Source organism: Cyanistes caeruleus, chromosome 5 (assembly GCF_971803275.1).
Source record: "Cyanistes caeruleus chromosome 5, bCyaCae1.hap1.1, whole genome shotgun sequence".
NCBI classification, from domain to species: domain Eukaryota; kingdom Metazoa; phylum Chordata; class Aves; order Passeriformes; family Paridae; genus Cyanistes; species Cyanistes caeruleus.
This window is the reverse complement of record NC_141705.1, coordinates 70,049,353-70,069,246: the sequence shown is the minus strand read 5'-3', so window position 1 is coordinate 70,069,246 and position 19,894 is coordinate 70,049,353. Positions and strand designations below refer to the sequence as shown.

Below are 19,894 nucleotides of genomic sequence, written 5' to 3'. Positions count from 1 at the left end.
AAGCTGGCCCCAGAAAGGTCATAGATGGGTGAGAAGTTCTGAAAGGCCAAGTGGTGCAGATCTTTGCCTCCTGTTTCGAGGTCTGTGGTGAGCTGTGAGTCAAAGAGCTGATTTGAAGTGATGGTGAAAACACAATTGAACCTTTTTGCAGCAGGGTGGATGGATAGAAGCAAAGCACAGCACGGCTGGCAGCAGCAAATGAATTAAAATGCATCCCTGGAATATGTTTCTTGGATTGTTCTTCTAGTATTGTGGTAGTAATTCTGATGTCTGAGTAGTGAACAAGCAACAAGTAGTGAACACGTGATTTGTAGTCAATTTTCTATTTCTTATGTAGTGGAGAGTATGGATGCTAGCTTTGGAGCAGGCTGCAGAGAGCTGCAGAAACTGCAGGCCCCATGGCCTATCAGTCCTGCCCGAGAAGCTAGCCTGGGAATTCATAGGAGGATTTCAAAACAATCCTCACAGACAGAAAACAACTGCCAGGTGCTGTTTGTCTGTCCTCTTGTTTTCCTTGCAGGAGAAAGTCAGGGGGGTGGTGAGCCCTGCTGACCAATGATGGTGATGTAGCACTTTACTAAGCAATAAGAGTTTCCTTTCTGTACTTTCCACGTATCTGTCTATTAGACAAGCCTAGAGTAATAAAGTAGAGAAGATTCTCCTGTTGTGACTCCCTTGAGAGTCCGTGTCGTTCTTTCCCACCGTTCCCAATCAGAACGACAGAGGAGATTTTTAAGAATTGTGTTTTTCTCTCCTGGTTGAGGAATGTGTTCTTCACGGGCTGAATCTTCATATCACTTTGTTTTTGTAGAAGAGCAGTTTCAGCAGCAGATGATTCTCCTTGCCCTCCTTTTCATTTTTCTTGTCTGTATTATTGCCTGGCAGGTTAACCTTTTCAAATTGCGTGCTGCAAAACGTTACTACTAAGGATAGTTGGTGTCCAAACAGGTTCTTTTCTCGCTTGGATTTCAACTATTGCAGGATGAAAGGTTTCTAATGAAGCTACAGAATTGCATATCACTGGGACCTTGACTTCTTCCCTGCTTGGATCTAGATAAAGAGATTCTTGCCAATTGAACTGCTGACATATTATGTAGAGATCAGGAGTGGCCACCACAAGTGGTACTGAATTCTTGGAAATGTGGTGATTTTTGTTAGAAATGATTTTAGCTTCGACAGTGCAAGCTTATCATATCCATCTGCATTTGTGTTCTATTAATCATGGGGTTTTGTATTAAGCATGGGCTTCAGTTTGCTGTCTTTTTGTCACTTCTTCAAATACCAGTTTTCTACACCTGCTGGCTTGTTCCTTCTGACTTCAAATGGTATCTCTTGGGCACATAACTTCATCTTATTGTGAACAGCGCAAAGAACATGTTTTGGTCTGCCTTGATTTGATGGAGTGATTGCTGTGGAAGGACTGGGAGGTTTTGTGGTTTAAGGTGAAAGAAGTTCAGCAGCCTTGGCAAGTAAGTGTGCCAGTTTACAAGGTGAATCTACAGAAACCCCCGTGCTTCAGCTGCAATGTACAATCTCTGAGGCTGCTGCTGTCGGGGTGCCTTTGTTCTGTTGGTTTGGGAACCCATATTCTACACAGCATCATTTGTCAGAACTCCATTTCACTTGTACAGTCCCTCTGTTTTCCCACTTCTGAATGATGGTTTTCTCTGTGCCTTTAACATGGGGAATTCTGGGTGATAAAAATAATACATATTCCATAATGTTTTACGTTTCCTCTTGGAGTTTTTTCTAGTTTTCAAATAATTACCTTTTGTTTCTAGCTGGGGGCAAAATGCATTTGCAGTTTCAGTGGTTTTTTTTCCCAATTTCTAATCTTACTTGGGCACTAGATAAGGGAGAAAAATGCCCTAGTTTCATGGAAAAGATTCTGTGTTATTCCATGCCTTGAAATGAATTAAAATACGGTTCTATTGCTCTCTCTTTCATTTCTTCTCTTCATTTGGTAGAGTTTAGAAATCTCTTGCCATGAACTAGGTAGTGCAGAGTGCCTGCCTTGCTGTGTTGAACTCCTGGGTGAGCATGCCAGGCTTAGTTTAGAGATTTGCTTTTAAACATCCCTTATTCCTTGTGAAATCTATCATTTGGTTTGTTTGTAGTTGTGTTAGAAGATAAAGAGGAGGGGGATCACCCTGGAAAATTTGTCATCTGAACTGAATTTGTACCCTTTAGGCCATCAGTGACTGCTCCTTAGCTTTCTCAAGGCATGAAGGACACTGGGAGTTCCTCCCAGACTCTTCTTTTGGGACAGCAGTCCTTTCTCTTTGGCTCCATGAGATGCTCTGCACAGGAGTGCTTGAGCTCTGAAGGGCAGGGGCATTCCATGAGGGTGAATAATAAAGAACTCCTGTAGCCTGAACTGTTTCCAACTTAACCCAGCAGAAGGAATTGTTTCCCAATTCTGAGTCTAATGGTGCTGCTGACAAATTGTGCAGTTTCAGAGCAGCAGTGCAAGATGTGCAAGGGGCTTGTGTGGAGGGAGAGCAGCAGCTTGTAACACTGGACCTTTGTCCCGTGGGCAGCTGTGCGGTTTTAAGCGGGAATGTTCCGGAGGGGTGTGGAATTGAAGAAATGTTTGGAAGATTTGTAGGTTTGTTGCTGTAGGTGTGAAGGGTGGGGACAAGTCTTGTCCAGTGACGGAGCAATGATTAGGTAAGGTACTGGGAGAGCATCTGAGGATGGTGTTGCTGTTGCATGTGATTTTTCTGGAGGCCATCTGATGCACACAAGATTTGTTATGACTACCAGGATTGCAACTAAACAGAATGCAGTCATTTTTCTTGTAATTTAGTGCAGCATCTTTTGATCCGTGATGAGCTGAAGGCTCAGTGCACAAGGCTGAAAGGAAATGGCACGCTCTCAAGAGATTTTGGTCTTTGCGGCTTCATGAAGGTGGATAGGACATAATTCCTTCGCTCATTGGAGCTGCAGAGTTTAGTTTGATCTCCTCTGTTTCTAAGCAGTGCTAAAAGGTGTTCCTTCCCTCAATTTTGATGGCAGCAGAGAGTCAGCTAATGAATGTGGATCTAGGTAAGGTTTGTGGAACAAAATCAAACACAATTGTCTGAAAAGCTGTTAGACATGCCTACAGTCAGTGTCAACAGAGAAGGAAGAGGTTAAAATTCCATCTTAATTTTAGAGCTCTTCCTCTCTTCTGCCTGCTTTTCCCATAGTGCATATGGAACCAGCATAGTTCATTTGATCCCTACCCCTGAGTGCAGCAGCTCACCTGCTTTCTGCTGCCCGCCTTTGCTTTCTTGTCAGATGGAAACACTGAAATAGAAAAGGTGATGTGACTTAATTGACTCCATTCAAATGCCTTGGCAATTGAATTTCTGTCTCATGGCTGGATACTCAGCATCTCTAAGTGCAGAATCCTCCCTGGCACCGTATATCCTCGCCTTGTCCCTCAAATATTTTTTGAGGGACCACCACCACTCAAATATTTTCCTTTCATTGTAAAGTGAGTGAGATTTTACTTGGCTGGAATTCTGCAGTGCTGGGAATGAAGGCTTTTTCCTTCCTCATTTTTTTATAATGAATTTCTTTTTTATTCTATTCACACCTTCTGAGTGAGCCTTTCATAAGGGCTTCTGTATTTCACAGCGGCTACACCTATTTGGGTCTGAAGACTTTGATACAATTGTAATCACTTGGAAATGGAACCTGTTTGATTTGTATGGAAGGCAGCCATTCTCCCTGTTCCAAACTTCCTAAAATTGTTTATCCACGTTGAAAAAAAAAATACCTCTTGGAGATAGTCGAGACAGTGCATGATGGTGATTCCAGGGATGGAGAAGAAGGACCATCACCTTCCTCACACCGTCAAACTTGAGACTAATAGTCAGGTCTGCAGTTCTAATTTTAATCCACAGTAATCTACAGACAATCCTTTATTATTTAAAAAGCTGATACCGTCAAGTTGGAAGCAAGCTGAAGTTGGAAGAGTTAGGTTTCTTCAAAGCTCTTGTTTCCAGCAGGATTGGAGAGCCTTTACCTTTTGTAACAGGAAGGTTTTAAATTTGTAATGCTGACCTTGCAACTGGAACTTGGTGGCTCCATTGTTGCACTTGCAGCAGCCAGATGACCTCAAAGGAGAAGTGCGTTGTTCTGACTTCTGTGGAAGCAGTGGCTGCAAATACCATCAGGAAGTGCTGGACTGGCAGGACATTGGATGGATGCTCTTAGGCCACAGAGCTGGAAATATCAGCTGTAGCCACATGGTAAGTCCATTTATGTAATTCCAAATCTGTTCCTCACACGATCTGTGCTCCTCTATTCTGTATCAGCTTGGTGAGGAGGGAGATGAGACTGTTGGGGGAAAGAAACCACTTATATTTAAAGCAGAGTAACTGTCCTATTATAAATGCTGAAGATAAACCTGTGAGGCTACCAAAGAAATCTTTCTTTGTCTTCCAGTTAATAACTTCAAATGGATAACAAATCTATGCTGTATAATCTGCTTTGGATGGATTTCCTTTGGAACATGTGCTTCTTCCTGAATTACAGAACTGCAATATTTTCACTGCTTCCCAGCTCTGCCATCCCAGCATCTCCCCTGCTTCCCAGCCCTCTGCCATCAGCATCTCCCCTGCTTCACAGCTTCCCAGCCAGGTCAGTGCACTGGGGGCCGGGGTGGGCAGTGGGTTATGGGGTTTTGGGATGCGCGGGGATCCCAAAGGAGCCCCTGTGGAATGGGCCCGACATCCCAGCGTGCTCCCGGTGCCCCGGCAGGGCGGTTTGCCTGGAGAAGCTGTCAGGCAGGATTTGCTGGGTTTTTCACAGCTCTGATTTCTCCATCCCCCGGAGTGCCCTTGCTAAGAGGAAGCATTGATTGCTGCCAGGCAGCACACACACGTGGGAATGTGATTCATTCCGGCCCAGGCCTCAGAATAACTTCTGTGAGCTGTTATCCCTGCTAAAATGAGCCTTTTCACAGTTCTCTATTTCCACCTAGCGCACACACACACACACACAGTAAAATTACAGAGGGAAATAAACTTCCCTTGGCTTGGGAAGAAATTTTGTGTTGTTGTAGGGAGCTCTTTCTGAAGGAATAACAGGTACCTTTCTACTACAATAATTTATATGGAAACCCAGCACCGTGTTTATTTGGTGTCAGTCTAGGGTGAACAGAAACCAGCACAGGCAGCTGGAAACAAAGGTCCTCTCGTCCCATTCCACAATATTGGTGTTAAAAATCTCTGTTCAAGGCCAGATTCCACCACAGGAATCTGGCTAAGAAAATAAGAGCTTATTCAATAAGAAAATGCCGCACTCAGAATGTTTCTTTGCATTAGGATTTTCCCAAGTATCTCGTTTAGCTTTTGTTAATAGGTTAAAGGTAAAAGGGTTTTGGTAACCCTTTTTAAGTGTACCTATTTCCTCTGTTAAATGGGAGAACAGGAGTGCAAAGCCCTATGGACGGGGGCTGCTGGAGAGATCCTATAAACCTGATTATGTCCTAGAGACCTGAGTCATCATTTCATCCCATTGCAAAGTCTCTTATTCTTTCAGTTCAGTTAAACCTGCAAAGAATTCAACCCTTAGAGCTTTAATATTTTTAAAGAGACATTCATGTCCAGAAGGTGTCTCAAGGTGTTTGTTCCATCAGGCTGGGTTTGATATCCCTATTAAAAATATATATGGCTCAATTGATGAGAAAATCTTCTTCAGAGAGAAGGATTTTTCTTCAGCTTAAAATCTGAACTATAAAATTGAGTACAATAAAGTGAAGAGTTGAGTCATGAAGCAAGGGATAGAAAAGAAAAATGACCATGCACATCTTGTGCTGAAACTGTTTGGATTTATTAGGAAAGGTCCAGCAAAATCCTCTGTTAGGAAGCCAATTAGAATTATTTATTCTATTGAGGGGGTTTGTGCCAGATCTGAAGAAATCCCTTGAAGAAGGAAACTTATTTGAAAGCTGCAAACATAAATGTTCTTTTTTTGACCGAGTGATGGAGAGGTGAACAGAAAGGGGTGGCTTGGGGCCTTGCCTTGTGGCAAAGAGCAGAAGGGGCTCTGGCAGGACAGGGAGCAATCCGAGCGCTCGGGTTTTGTTTCATTTGTGGCTCAGCACGGTCGGCTTCGCTGCGGGCAGGCCCGGGAGCAGCGGGTGAACAGCGTGGGGACAGCCCGGGCACGGCTCTCTGCCCTCTGCCCAGGGCAATCCTGGCACTGCCGGGAGCTCCGGCCGCTCCCGCTGATCCTTCCCTGCGCCTCCGGGAGCAGGGATGTATCCGGTAACGTGGCACAGGCGAGGGCAGACGTGTTAAAGGTGAAACTTTGCCATGATTGTCCTTACAAACTCTTGGTGCTCCTTTTCCTTCCTGCTGCCGTCACTTACCTCCAGTGGCTGCTGGGTCAGTGTTTGTGTTTGGTGCCGCTGCTTCCTACAGCAGAAACATTTTGTAGCTACAGATTTGGAAGGAGAATAATGCTGTGTTCTAATTTATTTTTGAAAAAGCTGCGCTTAGCAAAGGTTCAGAAAGCGTGGGCCTAGGACCCTGCTGTTGCAGCACTTGATGGGAGGAATCCAGGTAGGCAGGGAAGGGGCAGGTTTCTCTTCCAGCTGTTGTGAGCTCTGCTGCCAGGTTTGGAGCAAGTAGGAGTGGTGCTGTGACCCACGCAGTTGGAGCAGGCAAAGGTGACCTGTCTCTAAAGAAGTGCCACAATGGTGCAGTGATGATCTCCATCTCAGCACTCTGACTCTCTCGGGATGCAGGGACATCCTCTGGTTGATGGGCCTTTCCTGCTCAGAAAACTCCATCCTGGGTCTTCTGGCCCAGTGTCAGAGCAGGGGCAGCAGACAGAGAAATGGGGGTGGTTGTGCACTTTTGTGATCCAGTGTTCTATGAAGCATATTATGCTAAGAAGCATAATCAGTGCCAGAAGTTGAAATTATTTGTCAGTAGCTCAGGCTTTCGCAAGAGCTGTGAATTTGGGTGGAGGTGAAAATCAGTCCCTGTGGTTTTGTGTTCCATTACAGGAATTCACAGCTAGTCCTGGGCTGAGGGCTGACCCTCTCCAGGACTGGGGCTCCTATTTTATTCCTGGGTAGAGGATTGTCCTGGGGGCATGGTTTGGCTGTGATTGCTGTTTGTGGGACACCTATTCAATTTCCAGATTTGACACTGAATTTCTCTATGATTCTGAACCATTGCTGTATGAGCTTTATCGATAAAATGCTTGATCATCCAAAGTAGGAAACAATAAATGATCGTTCAGCAGATTTGGAAGATGGGTGCAATTAGTCAGATAGACAAAGCCAGGCCTTTCATCATTCCATTTCATCATGATGGGTTATGATATGAAATAAAAACCACTAGCATTTCAGTCACTCATAGATCCTTTTCTAGAAATACTCTGTAAGAGAATTTTCAAACCCATGCCTTTACCAAGCACCACATAATGAGGTAATAGCAAGTGCTGTTTCATGTATAAAATGAGAGATTCAATCTTGCAGCTCCAGGAGAAACAGATTCTATCCACAGAACCTGAGGTGTGTTGAGCTCGGTGCTGTCCGCAGCAAGCAAAGCTTTTCCGTGTCAGCTCTTGTAACTCACCTTACAAACTCAGTAAGGCACAGCAATCCTCAGTGCCAAGGCTGGAATCTTCCAAGGCTGAGGTCACAGAGCTGCAGAAGCTCAGGTCCCTTTGCCAGTGGAGTGGGCTCTGTCTGCACCACTCGTTGTTTTATTGTTCTCCTCTCCTTGCAGGCACACTAAACCCACCACAGTGGATTTGAGTAAAGCGGGGATTCCTTGGTGTTTGCCCCTGCTGTTTCTAGAGAACGGGGTCTCCTGGGGGGCATTAGGAGTGAACTCCCTCTCTCCAGTCTTGGAAATGCTGGATCACATCTACCTTGAGCTTCTGATTCATTTTGACACCACCTTCCATATTCCTGCCTTAAAGGTCCAAGCTGCTCCTTTGGCAGCGCCATCTGCCAACCGCGAGTGTCGGTGCTGAGGAGAGCGACAGGCGGGACAGGTTAATGTGCTCTTTATCAACTGAGCCCAAGAGATGCTCTTGAGAAGAGACTGGGGAGATTCACCATAAGCATTCCTGAGTCTGTCAAAAGCTCAGCTTAAGCTTCCTCTCAAACAGAGTCAGCGTCGTCGCTGTCATAGCTGAGGAGTGCAGGGGGACCAGGGGGTGCCAGGTTTTCCTGTCACTTAGCGCTACTCCATCGATGAACCTGACTGCAGAATCTGCAAAGGTGCCCTCCAGACAGAACTGGTTTCACAGGACCTCACTGTCCAGAGAGCTCCAAGAGAGGTACTTTGTGTTTTTCTCATCTCTGTTTCTGGAGCTGAAAAACAGACAAAGGAATTTTAAAGTATTTGGAAAAAACCCAGAGCAAGCTCCGTTTATTCCATGTATGTCCACAGTGGCACTGCAGCTTTAGCTGGAGTGTTTGGCATAGTAAGATTGGTATGGATACCAAGAGGGAGAACAGGGTTGATTGGGATAAGGAGCAGGAAGGATAAGTGGCCCACAACTCTCGATGAGGAACATCTCCAGGAGCAGCGGTTCCCTGTTTCCCCCCAGATGAAGAGCTTGGGGTCGGCAGCTGAAGTTACCACGGGCCAGTTTGAGAAATGAGAGGTCCTGAAGCCACTGAACGTGGCACCTCAGACTGCTGCTGGTGCAGGCAGCTCAGGAATGCCAAACAATCCATCAGACATTCATGGGCAGGGGCAATAGTCACTAAACAGAATCCTCTGCCATGGCCCAGTAAATTCCCAGTAAGAAGGGAAGTGTAGCCTGGGAGAGACCAGGCCAGTCCTCACAGTCAGGTGATTTTATCCCTGAACTCTCCTGCTCTCTCTCAGGAGCCAGTTCTGGACTCGTCCCTGGGCTGGGCAGGGGCAGTCTGTGCCTGTCTGTTTTTCCATGCTCCTCGTGGCTGCCTCTTACTGCTCTGGTTTAGGGTGCTAGAGGATGGCAGGTGAATTACAGCTTTTGTGCTGGAAAACACATTTTTTATACTGAGCAGAAAATAGTCCGTCTGTTGGGGGGGAAATAATTGTAATTTACCTAAACACTCCGAAAAGGTACTTTCTCTACAATATGTCTGTTTGTCTGGATTCCTCTGACTTTGGGAATATGCAGTCACAGAATCATTTGGGTTGGAGAAAATCCCTCAAGATCCCTGGGTCAAACAGTGAAACATTAAATGGGCTTGGGCTGCCTACAAAGAAATGATTGCCTTGGGTCTTGGCAGTGCTGCCCTTCAGGCTGTTCAAAGCTGAGCCCAGCTCAGGGTGGTGTGACACATCATCCTGGAAAAAATTTCACATGTCTCTTCAGGCCACTTTCTGGCCTTGCAGAGATCATAACGCACTTTTCTTCCCCTTTTAATCTTTCTCCTTGCTGGCAAGGAAATGAAAGGAGGGAGAGATGATGTGAGAGGAGCTCAGTGAAGGGCACTGGCAGAGTTCCTCGCTCTGCCCTTTGCAATGAGGAGGGGGAGCATTGCCCAGCAGGCAGGAGATGGAACTGGTGGGGATGCCTTGTGAGGAAGGTGTAAGGAATGAATATGTGTAGAGGCCAAGTGAGTGCTGAGGGTGGATCCTGGAGATGCACAAAGACATTCTCCCAGCCATGGGAAGAAGCGGTTTCTCACATTCCTGGGGATATCAGGGTGGCTGTAGCTGCTGTTCCCATTGGGACTCTCACCCCAGGGCTCAGGCCATGGCCAGCAATGATTTCTGCCAGGTTATGGGGATTGCTGGATGTCTCCTTTGCTGCTCAGTGATGCTCAGCAGTCTCAGTTCTGGTCAAAACAATTTTGTAGTGGGAACTACAAGGCATGGAGACAACTGGAGCGGTTTTCACAAGGACGTCTCTCCCTCATGAATGAAGGGTGCAATCCCAGCAGGGCAGGGGCAGCTCTCCCTGCCTGAGTTTCCTCTCAGGACCTGAATGAGCCTCAGTGTTTGGCAAGAGAGGGGCTCCAGTGAACTGTCTCCTTTCTCCTCTTATTGGAGTCCCAGCTGCAGACAGAATTAAGCAATGAGGAGAAATAATTGTTTCGAATTACTGAAAATTAATCTTGATCACAGCCTCCAAAGCAAGAGCCACGATCTTTGCATTTGCATTCTCAGGAGAGCACGAGAAGTCACTGCCAGGCTGCAGTGCTGGTGGTGTCTCAGCGAGCAGGAAATGGGGTGCCTTGGCTGCACTGCTCATAAGCACTGGATCCAGTATTCCTGGGTGAATTCCCAGGCACCAGGCGCATCAGTCCCCATCCTCAGGAGAGGCTTCCAGCTCCCCAGCTGCTGTCCTGGCAGCGATCCGTGAGCTCTGGGACACCAAAGGTTTGCAGCAGCCCGGCTGACCCTGGGGAATGTGCGGGGCTGGTGGCTGCCCTGGGCAGGGCGAGGAATCCCTGCTGCTCACAGGTGGGAACTGGCCGGGCACAGCAGGGAGGAGCCAAGGGAAAGGGACACGAGCTGGGGCAGAACAGAGCAGGCTGAAGGCAGCAGCTGCTGGGGGAGCTGAACCAGAGGCAGCCCGGGCAAGGCAGAGGATGGCAATGCCGAAAGGTGAGTGTGCCAAGCCTTGCCAAGGGCAGAAAGCAAAAGTCCACACAAGCAAGAGACAACAGAAGCCGTGAAGATAAAAGGACTCTTAATTTGCCTTTTAATCACAAAATGAATGCTTTGCCTTCCAAGAGGCCTTTGTTTATCCCTGGGCTTCTCAGTCCTCATCCTGGAATATCTGAAAGGTCTTGGACCAAAGCAGAGCAGTGTTTGAGCTGCCAGGAGCAGCACCTCGCCTTGGGTGAGCTGATGGGGGTGAGGAAGTGTCCACAACCCTCCCTCTGGAGGGGCTGAGGTGAGGGTGGCCAGGGATACTGGGATTCAGGCAGCTCTTCCTGTCACACCAAAGCCCTTCCCTTCAATCAGAACTGTTTGTTCCCGTGAGATCAGATTGTTGCAGTGCCCACACCTGGTGAGACAATGCCCGAACAATATTTCTATTGTCAAATCCTCCAGTTCATCATTCCTGCCAGCTGGACTGGTTGGGATGTGGGAAATTCCTTAGCAGTGGAGGTCATCTGCCTGACCCGCCCGGCAGCCAGCCCGGAGCATCCCTCCCTGGACAATCCGCGTTGCTCCCGACACATCCCAGGCATCAGCAGCGGCTGGAGAATAAAGGGAAGTGCTGCAGCTCGGGCAGAGCTTTGGGAGCCACGCCCGGACTGCCGGGGGAGCTGTTCCTCAGTGCCGCAGGAGCCAGCTGGAGCTCCTCAGCCAGGCGGGAGTGGGCTCCTGATCCCAATCGGGCACAATCAGAGCCTTCCTCTGAGCTCAGCCGGCTCGGGCCGGGCGCTCAGCCGCCTTTCATTGCGGACCGAGGGAAGGGCTCGGGCCCGGAAGCGCCTCCCGGTGCTGCCGGATAATCGGAACCTGGCCCGGCTGAGCCGCAGCCGGGCTCGAGCTGAGTCTCCCGGCTCTGATCCCGTGGCTTTCACCGCAGGTTGCGCAGGCGGGGATGGCTTTGTGCAACGGGAGCGCGGCTTCCCGGGAGCGGCTGTGCCTGCTGCCAGGGATTCCAGCAGGCTCCGTGCCTGCAGGCTTGGCCTCATCCCTGCCCGGAAATGAGGATGGGAACCAGCCTTTTCCTCCTCTCCTTCCACCTCTGCTCAGCTCAGCAGCTTTCTAAGCAGCTCTTCCAGTTCTTACCTTGCACACGGCGAAGATTTGTCTGGATTGTCCCAGCAGCCTTTAAATATCCTCGGGATCCCATGTGCCCTCCTGTCAGGTGGTGCAGGGAACAGGCAATTCCCAGGGAGGTGCACAGCTGGAAAGATCATACACACGGCTGGGCTTTGGCTCACCTCTGTTCTACCTCACTTTGCTTTGATTCCACTTCTGAAAGATCAGGACCTATCAGGAAGATCTCAATTAGCACAGAGGCTGATCCAAGAGCACTGAAAAGTGGGAATAAGACACTCGAACTCCAGGAAGGGCTCTTCCCTTGTGTGCCAAGGGCAAAGAGAGCTCCAGCAGTAATTCCTGCTTTGGTGGCATTTTACACCGTGTGTTTTCTACAGGGGAAGGCTGGAATAAAAGCAGCTCCGTGTTTAGATCATGTTGAGAGCTACTCGTGAGTCCTGTCACCTCATTTCACAGCTCCAGCTGCCCCAGTTGTACCGGGGGAAAGAACAAGATGAAATTGTTTTTGCCATTATCTGTGTGACAACAACGTGTGCCATGCAAATGTCATGAGCAGAGGTGACCTCAGGCTTTGGTGTGAGGAGCAGAACAGGTTGGATTTAGGGTATCCTAATGGGATTAGAGTGAGACAAAATATAATACGAGCAGAGGAGCAGGTGGATCCATCCAGGGATTTCTGTAATGGAAAGCTAAATATGCAAAGGTCGGGCATCGGATTTAATTTATCACTTTCATCTTCCTGCTTTGGAGACCCAGTCAGTAGCACGGTCTTGGCCAGAGTTTTAAGAAGAAAACGCCATCGGGTATTATTAATCCTACCTACATATAATTGCCTGAAAGAGGGAAAGGAAAACCACGTTGTTTATCTTTGTTTTGAAGCCTGCAGCCATCGCGGCTGTTTTGCCTCGCGCACATTGGGATCGGTGGATGGGACAGTCTGGGAAATGAACACCAGAAGCTTCTGGCCATCCCTCTCTGCTGCTCAGGGAACACAGAGCGAGTTCTCTCCCGCGGGGACCGGCCCTGTCGGCTGCCAGCGCCAGGCACAGCCGGGCACTCCCATCCCGCTCCTTCCTCCTCCCGGCGGGGCCGGAGCCGAGCCCGCGGGTCCCGAGCGCCCGTGGGGGCCGTCCCTGCGCTGCTGCCCCGCCCCGAGCGCCGGGACCGGAGCTGCTCCTCCGAAAGAGAGGGCAGGGCAGCGCATGGAGCGCGGGCATCCCCGGGGAGCCGCCTCAGCCCGAGCTCCGGACACGGGAGGAGCCCCTGGATCATCCCCTGCTCGGGCCTGGGCATCTCCAGCCCTTCAGTTCCGCAGGGCCGAGCAGCTCCGGGCGTGTTCCCGGTGCCTCGGGAGCGGCCGGAGCCACGGGCGGGGTCAGGCAGTGAGCTGGAGGCGGCAGCACAGAGCGGGGCTGGGATAACGGGATAGCACATGGCTGGGATAATAAGGAAATGCGGATTGGCTACACGTGCCTTCGCTCCAGGGGAGCCTTCCAGCCTTTTTATCCCACGTGTGGTTTTTGCCAGTCTGAAGCAGTTCTCAGGGCAGGATCAGAGGTGTGAGAGCTCCGTTCCCTGTCAGCCCCTGTGGGGATGTCCACAGTGAAATCCACAGCCCTGTGAGCTGAGATTAATAAATGGAGCATTTTTCTGGTCTCAGAATCGGAGTCTTGAATCCTGTGGGGTTTTTTGGTGGGGGTGAAGGTGTGGAGGGCTCAGGGACCAAGTGCTGGGTCTGGCCGGGCCGAGGGCTGTGGAACAGCGACTTGAGCCCCGTGTTCTGGGAGTGCAAAGCGAGACTCGCCCGGGCCGTGAGCACGGAGCCCAAATCCCGCATTTTGGGGCTCAGGGACGGAGCCCAAATGCTGCGAGCGAGCGCTCGGAACACGGAGTCCCGGCCCGGCGCTGTCCGGGCCCGGCCCCGGGCTCAGGGGGCGGCTTCGGGGCTGAGAGCAGCGGCCGAGCTCCGGCTGCTCCCGAGTCCTCCCGCAGCGGGACACCCGCGGGGCCTCTCGGCGGGGCCCGAGCGCCGCAGGGTGTTTGTGTTCTATCCGCCTACAGCTTTCCCTGTTTCCCGTTTATTTCCCTATTTCCCTGTTTATTTCCCTGTTTCCGCAGCCGGGAGCGGCCCCGCGCGGGAAGGGCCGGGGGCGGGGCCTCAAGGCGGGGGCGGGGCCGGGCTCAGGTGCTCGGGGCGGGGCCTCGGGGCGGGGGCGGGGCCGGGCTCAGGTGCTCGGGGCGGGGCCTCGGGGCGGGGGCGGGGCCGGGCTCAGGTGCTCGGGGTTGGGCCGGGCGGGGCCGGGCAGGTGCGCGGGGCCCCAGGGCGGCTGCGCGGGGCGGGGCCGAGGGGGATTTAAGACCCGGAAGTCGCTCCCGCCGCCATTTGCTCCCCAGCGCTCGAAGGTGCCGGCACGGGCCGGGCCGGGCTGGGCTCCCCGGCGGGGCCCAGGTGAGGCGCGGGAGCCTCGGCTTCCCACTCCTGCTTCTCTCTAACCCTTCTTTCCTCCCTTCCTTTCTCCCGCTTATCTCCGTCTCCTCCCCGCAAACCCCCCTTTCCTCTCCCCCGTTGCTCTTCTCTTCCTCCCCTGCACCTGGCTCTTCCCCTGTCCCTCCTCCTTGCACACCCGGCCCTCCAGTGTATCCCTCCTCCTTCCTCCTCCTTCTCAGCCCGCTCCTTCTCCCCTCCTGAGCACCCCCAGCCCTCCTTCCTCCCCTCTCCTTGCCCCGGGCACCCAGCCTGAGCGCCCCCCATTCCCGCTCGGCCTTTGCCACCTGCACCTCCCTCTCGTGCTTCCCTCCCAAGGCCGAGCCCGCTTCTGTTCCTCTTTCCCGCTCTCCCTGCACTCTGTGCCCCTGCTGCCCTCCGCTCCTGCTCCCTTCTGCCTCCTTGTGCGCTGTCTCTCGGCCCTTTCCCTCCGTGTCCCCGTGTCCCCTTCTCCCCTTGGTCTCTGTTTGCCCTTGGCAGAGAAGCCGCGAGGTTCGGGGCGCCGGATAATAAAGCCCCGAGGGCCGGAGCCGGCGCCCCTGCTTTGAGTGCCCAAAAGGGGCCGGAGCCGCTGTGCGGGTCCCCCCAGCAGCTGCCAACACCGCCCTACACTGCCGGGGTTCCGGCTTTCCCTTCATCACACCGGGCCGGGGCTGGGGGGTCAGGGGGGCCCCTCCTCAGGAGGGGTCTGGGGTGGGGTAGCGAGGGTTGGGGGGCTGGGGGGGTTTGGGAAGGGCCCCCTCGTTAGGAGGGGGTCCCGGGTGGGGAGGGGGGGGATTTAGGGTGGGCCCCCTCCGGAGGAGGGGCCCCGGGGAGGGGCGGGGGGCGGGGCCTCTCCGGAGGGGGGTGTCCCGGGTGGGAGGGGCTGGGGGTGTCCGCCCCCCTAAGCCCCTCCCGCCCCCGTCCCTCCCCTCTGCGCACCCGCCCGGCCCAACCCCGAACACCTGCGCCGGCCCCGCCCCGGCTCTTGGCCCGCTCCTGGCCCATCCCGTCCCGTTCCTGTCCCGCCCCGCGGGTGCCGCTGTCCCGGGGGCCTCGCTCGGGATCCCCCGCGGGCGGGGGAAAGCGCGAGCGCTGCGGGCAGGCGAATAAGGAAGGTGTTGAACAGGCATCTGGCACGGGAAACTTTCAGATTGTAAGTGGAACATAGCTGACGCTCGCATCCTTGCTGATTAGTTGCTAGTTGTCGTGTGGAAGAAGTACTGCAACGACTTCTTTCTGCTGCTCCCTACTGCTGTTGCTGCTCTCTGCGGCAACAATTTTACTTTCCCTTGGACTCCCAGATGCAGAGAAATGCCCTGCATAGCGCAGAATCCTGTCACACCATGGGTGGAATAGGGTGCTGCAAATCCGTGCTTGTGTCAGTGGCAGGGGTGAGCTGCACAAACATGTGCTGTCCTGTCACACGTTCTCCTCGCCAGACGCAGTGCAAAAGCTTTCTGCTTGCATTAAGAGCAAGAAAGGCAGAAGCCAGGACTCCGGAGCTCAGAGAAGGTAACCGCAAGAGGCGAGCCTCCTTCGGCAGAAGCTGCTTTCCGGAGCTCTTGGCAACCGGCCAAGGAACCATGTGTGTCAGAGGGAGAGTGCCGGTCAGAGCGCGGCCGGGGGAAAGCGCGAGCGCTGCGGGCAGGCGAATAAGGAAGGTGTTGAACAGGCATGTGGCACGGGAAACTTTTAGACTGCAAGTGGAACGTAGATGCTGCTCAGCCGCTTGCTGACAAGTCTCTAGTTGTCTTGTAGAAGAAGTACGGGCAAGACTTCCTTCTGCTGCTCCCTACTACTGTTGCTGCTCTCTGCGACAACAATTTTACTTTCCCTTGGACTCCCAGATGCAGAGAAATGCCCTGCACAGCGCAGAAACCTGTCACACCATGGGTGGAATAGGGTGCTGCAAATCCGTGCTTGTGTCAGTGGCAGGGGTGAGCTGCACAAACTTGTGCTCTCCTGTCACACGTTCTCCTCGCCAGACGCAGTGCAAAAGCTTTCTGCTTGCATTAAGAGCAAGAAAGGCAGAAGCCAGGACTCCGGAGCTCAGAGAAGGTAACCGCAAGAGGCGAGTCTCCTTCGGTAGAAGCTGCTTTCCGGAGCCCTTGGCAACCGGCCAAGGAACCATATGTGTCTGTGGAACGCTGCTGGTCTGCGCGCTGGCGGGGGAAAGCGCGAGCGCTGCGGGCAGGCGAATAAGGAAGGTGTTGAACAAGCATCTGGCACGGGAAACTTTCAGATTGTAAGTGGAACATAGCTGCCGCTCGCTTGCTTGCTGATTAGTTGCTAGTTGTCGTGTGGAAGAAGTACTGCAACGACTTCTTTCCGCTGCTCCCTACTGCTGTTGCTGATCTCTGCGGCAACAATTTTACTTTTCCTTGGACTCCCAGATGCAGAGAAATGCCCTGCACAGCGCAGAAACCTGTCACACCATGGGTGGAATAGGGTGCTGCAAATCCGTGCTTGTGTCAGTGGCAGGGGTGAGCTGAACAAACATGTGCTGTCCTGTCACACGTTCTCCTCGCCAGACGCAGTGCAAAACCTTTCCGCTTGCAATAAGAGCAAGAAAGGCAGATGCCGCGACTCCGGGGTTCGGAGAAGGCAACCGCAAGAGGCGAGTCTCCTTCGGTAGAAGCTGCTTTCCGGAGCCCTTGGCAACCGGCTAAGGAACCATGTGTGTCAGAGGGAGAATACCGGTCAGCGCGCGGGCGGGGGAAAGCGCGAGCGCTGCGGGCAGGCGAATAAGGAAGGTGTTGAACAGGCATCTGGCACACGAAACTTTCAGATTGTAAGTGGAACATAGCTGCCGCTCGCATCCTTGCTGATTAGTTGCTAGTTGTCGTGTGGAAGAAGTACTGCAACGACTTCTTTCTGCTGCTCCCTACTGCTGTTGCTGCTCTCTGCGGCAACAATTTTACTTTCCCTTGGACTCCCAGATGCAGAGAAATGCCCTGCACAGCGCAGAATCCTGTCACACCATGGGTGGAATAGGGTGCTGCAAATCCGTGATTGTGTCAGTGGCAGGGGTGAGCTGCACAAACATGTGCTGTCCTGTCACACGTTCTCCTCGCCAGACGCAGTGCAAAAGCTTTCTGCTTGCATTAAGAGCAAGAAAGGCAGATGCCGCGACTCCGGGGTTCGGAGAAGGCAACCGCAAGAGGCGAGTCTCCTTCGGTAGAAGCTGCTTTCCGGAGCTCTTGGCAACCGGCCAAGGAACCATGTGTGTCAGAGGGAGAGTGCCGGTCAGAGCGCGGGCGGGGGAAAGCGCGAGCGCTGCGGGCAGGCGAATAAGGAAGGTGTTGAACAGGCATGTGGCACGGGAAACTTTAAGACTGCAAGTGGAACGTAGATGCTGCTCAGCCGCTTGCTGACAAGTCTCTAGTTGTCTTGTAGAAGATGTACGGGCAAGACTTCCTTCTGCTGCTCCCTACTGCTGTTGCTGCTCTCTGCGACAACAATTTTACTTTCCCTTGGACTCCCAGATGCAGAGAAATGCCCTGCACAGCGCAGAATCCTGTCACACCATGGGTGGAATAGGGTGCTGCAAATCCGTGCTTGTGTCAGTGGCAGGGGTGAGCTGCACAAACATGTGCTCTCCTGTCACACGTTCTCCTCGCCAGACGCAGTGCAAAAGCTTTCTGCTTGCATTAAGAGCAAGAAAGGCAGAAGCCAGGACTCCGGAGCTCAGAGAAGGTAACCGCAAGAGGCGAGTCTCCTTCGGTAGAAGCTGCTTTCCGGAGCCCTTGGCAACCGGCCAAGGAACCATAAGTGTCTGTGGAACGCTGCTGGTCTGCGCGCTGGCGGGGGAAAGCGCGAGCGCTGCGGGCAGGCGAATAAGGAAGGTGTTGAACAGGCATCTGGCACACGAAACTTTCAGATTGTAAGTGGAACATAGCTGCCGCTCGCTTGCTTGCTGATTAGTTGCTAGTTGTCGTGTGGAAGAAGTACTGCAACGACTTCTTTCCGCTGCTCCCTACTGCTGTTGCTGATCTCTGCGGCAACAATTTTACTTTTCCTTGGACTCCCAGATGCAGAGAAATGCCCTGCACAGCGCAGAAACCTGTCACACCATGGGTGGAATAGGGTGCTGCAAATCCGTGCTTGTGTCAGTGGCAGGGGTGAGCTGAACAAACATGTGCTGTCCTGTCACACGTTCTCCTCGCCAGACGCAGTGCAAAACCTTTCCGCTTGCAATAAGAGCAAGAAAGGCAGATGCCGCGACTCCGGGGTTCGGAGAAGGCAACCGCAAGAGGCGAGTCTCCTTCGGTAGAAGCTGCTTTCCGGAGCCCTTGGCAACCGGCTAAGGAACCATGTGTGTCAGAGGGAGAATACCGGTCAGCGCGCGGGCGGTGGAAAGCGCGGGCGGGGAAAACGCGAGCGCTGCGGGCAGGCGAATAAGGAAGGTGTTGAACAGGCATCTGGCACGGGAAACTTTCAGATTGCAAGTGGAACATAGCTGCCGCTCGCATGCTTCCTGATTAGTTGCTAGTTGTCGTGTGGAAGAAGTACTGCAACGACATCCTTCTGCTGCTCCCTACTGCTGTTGCTGCTCTCTGCGGCAACAATTTTACTTTCCCTTGGACTCCCAGATGCAGAGAAATGCCCTGCACAGCGCAGAAACCTGTCACACCATGGGTGGAATAGGGGGCTGCAAATCCGTGCTTGTGTCAGTGGCAGGGGTAAGCTGCACAAACATGTGCTGTCCTGTCACACGTTCTCCTCGCCAGACGCAGTGCAAAAGCTTTCCGCTTGCAATAAGAGCAAGAAAGGCAGATGCCGCGACTCCGGGGTTCGGAGAAGGCAACCGCAAGAGGCGAGTCTCCTTCGGTAGAAGCTGCTTTCCGGAGCCCTTGGCAACCGGCCAAGGAACCATGTGTGTCAGAGGGAGAATGCCGGTCAGCGCGCGGGCGGGGGAAAGCGCGAGCGCTGCGGGCAGGCGAATAAGGAAGGTGTTGAACAGGCATGTGGCACGGGAAACTTTCAGATTGTAAGTGGAACATAACTGCCGCTCGCATCCTTGCTGATTAGTTGCTAGTTGTCGTGTGGAAGAAGTACTGCAACGACTTCTTTCTGCTGCTCCCTACTGCTGTTGCTGCTCTCTGCGGCAACAATTTTATTTTCCCTTGGACTCCCAGATGCAGAGAAATGCCCTGCACAGCGCAGAATCCTGTCACACCATGGGTGGAATAGGGTGCTGCAAATCCGTGCTTGTGTCAGTGGCAGGGGTGAGCTGCACAAACATGTGCTGTCCTGTCACACGTTCTCCTCACCAGACGCAGTGCAAAAGCTTTCTGCTTGCATTAAGAGCAAGAAAGGCAGAAGCCAGGACTCCGGAGCTCAGAGAAGGTAACCGCAAGAGGCGAGTCTCCTTCGGTAGAAGCTGCTTTCCGGAGCCCTTGGCAACCGGCCAAGGAACCATATGTGTCTGTGGAACGCTGCTGGTCAGCGCGCGGGCGGGGGAAAGCGCGAGCGCTGCGGGCAGGCGAATAAGGAAGGTGTTGAACAGGCATCTGGCACGGGAAACTTTCAGATTGTAAGTGGAACATAGCTGACGCTCGCATCCTTGCTGATTAGTTGCTAGTTGTCGTGTGGAAGAAGTACTGCAACGACTTCTTTCTGCTGCTCCCTACTGCTGTTGCTGCTCTCTGCGGCAACAATTTTACTTTCCCTTGGACTCGCAGATGCAGAGAAATGCCCTGCACAGCGCAGAATCCTG

General features: G+C 52.5%; 1 long non-coding RNA gene across 1 annotated transcript; it reads left to right on the top strand.

Annotated features, from left to right (window-relative positions):
* The first annotated feature begins 7,661 nt into the window (after positions 1 to 7,661).
* On the top strand, positions 7,662 to 13,367 carry LOC147653231 (uncharacterized). The gene is made up of 3 exons (XR_015287125.1): positions 7,662 to 8,010; positions 8,128 to 8,298; positions 10,131 to 13,367. It is a non-coding gene; the product is annotated as an uncharacterized LOC147653231 (long non-coding RNA).
* The last annotated feature ends 6,527 nt before the right edge of the window (positions 13,368 to 19,894 follow it).